Below are 9232 nucleotides of genomic sequence, written 5' to 3'. Positions count from 1 at the left end.
AGGAAATATGGACAAAATATATATTTTTGAAAAAAAGCAAGCAAGCAAAGCAAGCATGATTCAAAGGCATAAGAAAGCTACTGTGGTAGTAGCTTTTGAGACAAGTTACAAGAGAGAAGACAAAAGAGGTTGATTCAATTATTCGAGGTAATCTTCCACTGAGGCAATTGCTAAATTTTAAAGTAAAAGCAATAGCCGAGAGACTAAAAAGCTGAGCACAGCTTCTAGCAATCTTCACAGGCTTAGATGCATGAAAATTGGAATTTGGGGTCCATCAAAGAGGGGAGGCTTTGGTGGTTATCCCAGATTTATAGTTGGACTCTGAAGGTCTACATGCTAAGAAGAAGGACAAATGGGAAATAGATTAGCCTTTATTTGAGTTGAAGTCCAGCTTTGAATCAGCTCAATCTCTGACTGGATTAATGTGATCTGCATCCAGCCTAACAGCTGGCCAGAAACAAAAAGAAATCTTGTCTTCGTTAAAATAACTGTACTTGGAGTATCAAATTATTTCTATAAATTTTCATAAAATGACCAACAATCACCCAAAGATAACAAGGCATAATAATCAACAACTAGAAAATGAAGGATTTCATTTACACAAGTATCAAAAAGGTCAAATACATAGGGAGAAATAAAAAAGTGCAATACCTTTACATTAAAAGCCATAAAACATTGTTGAGATACGTAAAAGACTTAAGAGAGAGGTAAACTGTGCTCATAGATTTGAAGACCCAAAATTGTTAACACATTCATTCTGACTAAGTTAATTTCCAGATTCCACACAATCTTGATTATTTTTTAGTGGCAATTGATAACTTCATTTAAAACTGTATATGGACATGCAAAGAACCTACAATAGCCCAACAACCATCAAACAGAAGGAAAATGTTGGAAGACATAATTCAAAACCTACTATAAAGTGAAAGTAATCAAGATAATGTAGTATTGATGTAAGAATAGACATAGATTACTAGAACAGAACTAAAAGTCCAAAAATAGATCCACACACATATGGCCAATTGCTCTTCAACAAAGGTGTTAAGGTCATTCAACAGAGAAAAGACAATCTTATCAACAAAAGGTACTAGAACTGAAAGTCTGAAGGGAAAGACCAATGAACCTCGGCAGTTAACCTCACACCATACACAACAATCAACTCAAAATGGTCTAAAACCTAAATATAAAAGCTAATACTATAAAATCTCTAGGAAAAAAACCAAGTGAAAATCTTTACGACTTTAGGGTAGGCAATGATTTCTTAGGACACAAAAAGCATGAAACACTTTTTAAAAAAACAAAAATTTAAACTTTGGCCCTATCAAAATTTCTTTTAAGAAAATGGAAAGATAAGCAGTTTGTTGGGAGAAAGTATTTGCAAAATATACATCTACCAAATAACTAAAATCCAGAATACATAAAGAACCACTATGACTCAGTATAAGAACATAAACAACCCAACTAAAAATTGAGCCAAATTGGTAGAAATAGTTTTACTTTAAAACTAAAGTTTATGGCTAATTTTAAAGAATGATATCACATCGAGTTTTGAGCATTAGATTAGGATTGGAAAAACCTATGGTCAGAACAGTACATACATGATTCATTTTAAGGGGGGAAAAGGTACATGTCTCTTTCTCAACAGCTTAGTTACGTTAAAATTTATACCAAATCACGCTCTTTAAGAGTGCTTTAAAAAATTGGGCAAAAGATTTGAACAGAAATATCACAAGATTTGCAAACTGCAAATAAGAACATGAGAAGACACTCATGTGATCAGGGGAATGCAAATTAAAACCATAGTGTGATAGCACTACTCGCCTACCAGAGTGGCAAAAATGTAAAAGACTGATAATGTCAAGTGGTGGTGAAGATATGAAACAACTGGAACTCTTCATAGCATGCAGATGGGAGTATAAAAATGGCACAACCTCTTTGGAGAAATGTGTGTCAATTTTATAAAAAGTTAACATCCATTTGTCATATGACCCAGAAATTCTACTCCTAGGTTTTTACCCAAGAGAAATAAAAATATATATTCACACAAAAACTTGTACACGAATGTTCATACCAGCTTTATTAATAATAGCTAACTACTGGAAACAACCATTATATCCATCAACAAGAGAATGAATAAACAAATTATGATATATCCATATAATTCTACTCAGCAATAAAAATTGAATGAAATACTGACATACATAATATCCAAGGATAAAGCTCAAAAACATTATGCTAAGCAAAAGAAGCCAAACACAACAATATGTAAGAGTTCATTTATATTAAATTCTAGGACAGGTAGAATAACATGTAATTTAGAAAACAGAACAATAAGAAAACAAGCAACCCAATTAAAAAAATAGGCAAAAGATATGAACATCAAAGATATACAGATAAGCATATGAAACTCAGTTTTTGACTGGGGCTAGGGAAAATGGAGGAACTGATGGCAAATGGGCACAAGGAAACTTTTTAGGTGATGAAAAATTTTAACATCTTGATTGTGGTGAGATTAAAGAGGCTTATAAATTAGTCAAAACTCATCAAATTGAACTTTTAATTGTATGCATTTGATTATATATGAATTCTAACTCAATAAATTAAACTGCAAAAAAAGAAAGAAAATAAAGATCGGGCCAAGATGACTTCCCTGGTGAATTCCAATAAATATATAAGTAAGATATAGTCAATCTTACTCAAATAAATAAAAAAGTAAAGTAATATAGAAAAAAAAGAAATATTTCTCATTTTATGAAGTCAATATAACCTTGAGACCTAAAATTGAGCTATTAAAAGGACGTTACAAAAAAAGAAAATTATAGGCCAGTCTTTCTCATGAATATAGATGCAAAAAAACTTAAATAAAATATTAGCAAAGTGAATCCAGCAATAAATACAATGAATAAAACATCACAACCAAGTTGAAATTATTCCAAGAATGCAAGACTGCCTTTACATTTAAAACCAAGCAATTTAGACATTAAAAAAAAGGAGAAAAATCATGTGATCATCAAAATACAGTAAAGCATTTGACAAAATTCAACATCTATTTATGATTTTAAAAATTTAACCAATTGCAAAAAATCCTAGAAAGCTATTTTATAGATATTGATGAAGTGATTCTAAAATTTATATGGGAAGGCAAAGAACATGAAATAGCCAACAAATTACTGAAAAAGAAGAACAAAGTTGGAGGATTCATGCTACCTGATTCCAAGTGTTACTATACAGTTACAGTACTAAAGACAGTATGTACTGGTGAAAAAAGAGACAGAGATCAATGGAATAAAATAGAGATGCCAAAAATAGACCTACATAAATAGAGTCAATTGAGTTTTGACAAAAGCACAGTGGTAGTTCAACTGAGAAAGGATAGTCTTTGCAACAAATGGTGCTGAAACAACCAAACCTCCACATGTAAAAAAAAAAAACCTAGAGACTTCACACAAAAAGTAACTCAAAATGGGTCACAGATCTAAATGTAAAATTAAAAAAAAAACAAATTTCCAGAAGAACACATAAGATTTTGGGTTTGGTGATGACTTTAGATACATCAAAAGTGAAATGCATAAAAGAAAAAATTGACAAGATGAACTCCATTAAAATCAAAGATTTTTGTTCTGTAAAAAGGACTGTTAAGAGAATGAAAAGACAAAGCACCAACTGGGGAAAAATATTTGCAAACCATATATCAGAAAAAAAACTTCTATCCCATATATACAAAGAATTCTTTAAATTGAACAATAAGATGATGAACAACTAATCTTTAAATGAGCAAAAGATCTGAAAAAAAAAAAACAACCTCCTGACGATCTACAAATGAAATGACCCTTAAGATAATTTGTCATTAGGTAAATAAAATGTAAAACAGCAACGAAATACCAGTACATACCTATTAGAATAACTAAAATCCAAAAAACGAACAATATCAATTGCTGATGAGGACCAAAAAGAATTCATTATATGCAAGTGATATAGCCACTTTGAAAGACAGTTGTTCAGTTTCTCACAAAGCTAAACATAGTCTACCCATATGATCCGGCAATCACACTCCTAGATATTTATCCAACGGATCTGAAAACTTATGTTCACACAAAAAGTTGCACACAAATGTTTATAACAGCTTTACTCATAATCACCAAAACTCAGGTAACCATAATGTCCTTCAATAGGTGAAAAGATAACAAACCTTGGTACATGCATTATAATGAAATATTACTCAGTGTTAAAAAAGGAATTAGCTATCAAGCCACACGAAAATATAGATGAATTGTAAATGCACACTAAGTGAAAGAATCCAGCCTGAAAAAGGTTATGTACTGCATGATTCTATTTATATGACATTCTGGAAAAGGCAAAAACCATGGAGAGGGTTAAAAAATTGCCAGAGGTTTGGGGAAGGGGAAAGTTGAATAGGTCCACAACAGAAGATTTTCAGTTGAAACTATTCTGTATGATACTGTAATGGTAGATATAGGACAATACGCATTTATAAAAACCAATAAAACTTTACAGCACAAGTCAACCTTAGTGTATACAAATTAAAACAAAAACACTTAGGAATTGGTCAGGGGTCTCATGATGAAATGTAGACTGTGGCAAAAGAATCTAACTGTATTGCAAATGTATGGAATAACCTCACTGAAGGGAGTGGGAAAGAAAGGTGGGGGCCTAAATAATTAGAAATGAGTAGAGACTGTAAGAGTAAAAGCAAAAGAACTATATACAAGCCACTGTACTCTAGTTCCCATAGAGGTATAAATTAACAGTTTTGAAACTGCTATACATGAATTCTAGAATTGAACAATTAAGTACTAGATGTTGGATAATGAAAGCCAGGTTTCTCATTGTTATAGTGAAAGATTATAGACAAAGAAGGAAGTAAGACTAGGATGACCCATGTAGTAACAGATTACTGTTGGAGACATCAGTATGAATTCATGTTTAGCTTAATATAAAGATGGATTCATACAGAAATATTTGTAGATATATGCAGGTTAATATATACACATGTATTTCCTTGCTGTCAGCTGAGAGGACCTAAAAGAAATAGCAACAAGCACATCCACTGACCAGATATTAGTTTCTTATACCATTAGAATAAAAATAACCAGGGTTCATTAGACAGATGGTTGATTCTAGGACAGATGAGGCTAGAGTATCTTTTAGTGTCAGAAGATAAGAAAATGCTTCACACACACAAAATGATGGGGTAGGGTATGTCGAAGGAACATAAGAAGCAATTGAAATAAGAAAAACATCAGATAAACTCCAATTGGGGGACATTCTGAAAAATACTTGCCCAGTACTCCTCAAACTGTCAAGGTCATTAAAAACAGGGAAGTCTGAGAAACTGTCATAGTCAAGAGAAGCTTGAGGAGACATAACCACTAAATGTAATATGGCATCCTGAATGGGATCTTAGAAGAGAAAAATGACAGGCAAAAACTAAGGCATTCTGAATAAAATATGGACTTTATTAACAAGGTCTCAATATCGGTTCATTAATTGTAACAAACGTAGTATGCTAAGATGTATATATAAGATATTGATAATAGGGGAACTGAGTGTGGGGACATATGGGAATTCTCTGTATTCTCTTCTGAAATTTTCTGTAAATTTACAACTTTTCTAAAACATAAACTACATCAAGAAGAAAATTAGGGATTCTGCTTCCACTCATGGAACTTGCCTAACCTCCATTAACAATTAGAGATGTGAGTAAAATATGACATTGAATAAAGGCAGTACAGGACACTGATCTCTAAGAGAAGGAAAGTAAATGAGGTAAGCCCTATAATCACAATGCTTTTCTTCCTGAAAACAGTTTCTAGATTATGGCCACAGAGGGAACAAATATGAGCAAAACCAAGCTGTTTTGCTGAGTTGAGAAGACAAATATAGGAGCTCTGGGAGGATGAGTCAGTTAGAATTTATGGGGCACATTACTATAGAAGAGGGAGTTATGAAGAAAAAGAGCTGCAGAATTTAGAGAAGGAATCCCCTTGAGCCTTTATATGAATATAATTTGAGCATATATAGAGTCAGGCAAAGAATAAAGGCCAGGGAGCTATAAGCCTGGTCACACAGGGCTGGCAGACATTCAATTTCCTTCTAGTAAGAACTGAATACTCGGGGTACTAAGAAAAGATCCCAGAAGGGTCACATCTCAGTAGAAGAGCAATATAACATTTAGACCAAAGGCTACTGTTGATCCACCCTAACGATGTTTAAAAACAAGCCTCATAAAGACAATGCTGATCCACAATAACTTAATTGTCTGCTAAAACAAAGTCCAAAACTTTTTTAAAAATTTTAATTAGTTTCAAGTATACAGTACATTTGTTAGACATCTATAGTTCATAAAATGATCCCCTCAATTGCTTCCTCCCTCCCCTGACCCTCCACCTAGCCAATATATTAATGCTAATTGCATTCCTTATGCCATGCTTCCTATCCCCATAACCATCCGTCAGCTACTAACTTGTTCTTTAATCCTTCACCCTATTCTCCCAGCCCTCCAAAACCCCCTCCCCTCTGTCCATCACCAAACTGTCCACTATATTTGTGAGTCTGTTTTTGATTAGTTTGTTCTTTTTATTCCTTAAATTCTGCATATAAGTGAAATCATATAGTGTTTATCTTTCTCTGTCTGATTTAAATACCTTCTAGGTTCATCAAAGCAGTATCTTTTTCCATTCCCTTCCTTTTCATATGTACGGGTCTTGTTTTCTTATCCTTTCAGCCACTCTATCTTTTGGTTGGAGTACTTAATTCTTTTCCATGTAAGGTACTTACTGATAAGAATGGAGTTGTTACCAAAGAAAATTTAGAGCATTTAATCCATTTTAAGAATAAAGTGATTATTGATAGGTACATAGCATTGCCATTTTATTATTCATATTTATGGAGTTTTTTTCTCTCTTCTTCTTTTACAGAAGTCCCCTTAACATTTCTTGTATACTGGCTTGTTGGTTATGAATTCCTTTAGCTTTTTCCTGTCTGGGAAGCTTTTTATCTCACCTTCTATTTTAACTGATAGCCTTGCTGGGTAGAATTGTCTTGGTCGTAGGTGCTTACTTTTCATTACTTTGAATATTTCTTGCCAGTCCCTTCTGGCCTGCAAAGTTTCTGTTGAAAAATCAGCTGACATTCTTATGAGAGTACCCTTGTAAGTAACGAGCTGCCTGTCGCTTGCTGCTTGTAGGATTCGGTCTTTGTCTTTAACCTTTGGCATTTTAACTATGATGTGTCTTGGTGTGGGCCTCTTTGGATCCCTGATTTTTGGAATTCTCTGAGCTTTCTAGGGTTCTATCTCCATTTCCTTCACCAGGTTAGGGAAGTTTTCCATCATTATTTCTTCAAACGACTGTTCAACATCTTGATTTTCTTCAGTTATACCTATTAGACAGATATTTAGAACCTTAATAGTGTCTCATATGTTTCTTAAATTATTTTTATAGTCTTGGCATCTTATCTCTTGCCATTCTAATTGAGAGTCTTTGGCTTTCCCATCCTATAGATAAGGCATTTGATCCTTTATTCACTTTGTTTATTTCTTTGTTTATTTCATTTAATATACTTCTCATCTCAAATAATGTGTTCTTCATTTCAGAAATGCAATTCCCAAAAATTCATTGAGCATCTTTATAACCAGTGTTTTGAACTCTGCATCTGTTAGATTACTTTACTCCATTGTATCTGGATGTCTGTTCTATTCTCTCATACAGTTTCTGCTGCTTTGTCTTCCCATTTTAGCTGCCTTTCCATGTTTGTTTCTATGTACTAAGCAAAGTTCCTAAGTCTCCCGGTCTTATTAGTGTGGATTTGTGAAGTAGGTGTCCAGTGGCACAGTCCTGAGGGGCGTTCAGCTGCAGGCCAAATTTAGCCCAAGCCTATACCCCTCCGGGGCCACACCAGAAACTGAGGCCAGCTGCCTCCATCAGTGTGTCTCAGCATGGAGCAGCTGACTCACTGAGAATACACCTGGATGTGGCTTGGGTGGGGCCCGAATTGGGGGAGGCTGGGTTTCAGGGAATCCTCTGGGAGGAGTGATCTTTATTATCCAGTTTGATGACATCACAGCAATGGCCAGAGCTGTGTCAGTGCACTGGGAGGGGAGAGGGCTCAACAGGGAACAATGGATACTGCTGGCCCTTATGTACTGAGAGAATCTCCCCTGGGTCCTCACTCCGACAATGTCTCCCTATAAATCCCGGGTGCCCTCTGCACACAACCAACTTGGCACTGGTGCTCAGGGCGAGCAGGTCCATCACCGCGAAAACCTGCTCAGGGATGCAGCCCCTTTAAGAGGCATCTGCTGCTGCTGCTGCCACAGCCTCCATCTCACTCAGCTGCTCGGGACTGGGCAGCCCTGCGTCCTCGCCTTGTTCTATCTTCTGCCGTTGCAGGAAGCTTTCTTGGATTTCTCCGTAGCTGTATAGTTTGTTCATCTAGATCACAGGCGACTTTTCTTTACTGCTGCTCCTTGTTTCTGTCACAACTTTGATTTGGTTGCCAAGGAAATGAACAGAGCCTCCATCATCTATGCCATTTTTTTCTCTCTCCCCTCCAACGCTCTTTGTAATGGAACAAAGCAAACTTCAAACACTTAACAACATAACATTCATAATATCCAGCATCTAATAAAAAATTATTAGGTATGTAAAGAAGTAGCAAAATATGAACTACAACCAGGAGAAAAATCAGTCAATAGAAACAGACCCAGAAATAAAAGATATGATGGAATTAGCAAAGCATTTTAAAAAGCTATTATAGACATGCTCAAGAATTTTTATTTTTATTTATTTTTTTAGGCAAGGCAACCCTTGGTTGACCTCACAGATTGCAAGGACCTTGCCATCTTACAATCTCTTATTTTTAAATTTTTTTATGACTACAGCACCTGGTCTTCCTAGGTGGTCTCCCATCCAAGTACTAACCAGGCCCAACCCTGCTTAGCTTCTGAGATCAAATGGGATAGGGCTTGTTCAGCGTGGCATGGCCATAGAAGTTCAAGAATTATTTATTTTTATTTATTTTTAGGTGAGGCAACACTTGGTTGGCCTCACAGACTGCAAGGACCTTGTCAGCTTACAATCCCTTATTTTTTATTTTCTACGCCTACAGTACCTTCAAACACTATTGATTATAAAAGATTTGGAGGAGAAAATATGGCTTCCTTGTTGCTCATTTTCTTTCCCCAATCGTGTCTGTGTTCACTTCCTTTTAA

The 9232-nt window shown here is 35.1% G+C and overlaps 1 protein-coding gene and 1 pseudogene across 7 annotated transcripts in view; both read right to left on the bottom strand.

The window, feature by feature from the left end:
• Positions 1-9232, bottom strand: part of KIAA1107 (KIAA1107 ortholog) — an 87872-nt gene that overhangs the window by 42692 nt on the left and 35948 nt on the right. The gene's annotated exons all lie outside the window — the stretch shown is intronic.
• On the bottom strand, positions 8894-9012 carry LOC112485839 (annotated as a pseudogene).

This window comes from Pteropus alecto, unplaced genomic scaffold, assembly GCF_000325575.1.
Source record: "Pteropus alecto unplaced genomic scaffold, ASM32557v1 scaffold25, whole genome shotgun sequence".
NCBI classification, from domain to species: domain Eukaryota; kingdom Metazoa; phylum Chordata; class Mammalia; order Chiroptera; family Pteropodidae; genus Pteropus; species Pteropus alecto.
Note: the sequence above shows the minus strand (reverse complement) of the source record. Positions and strands in the feature narration are given on the sequence as shown.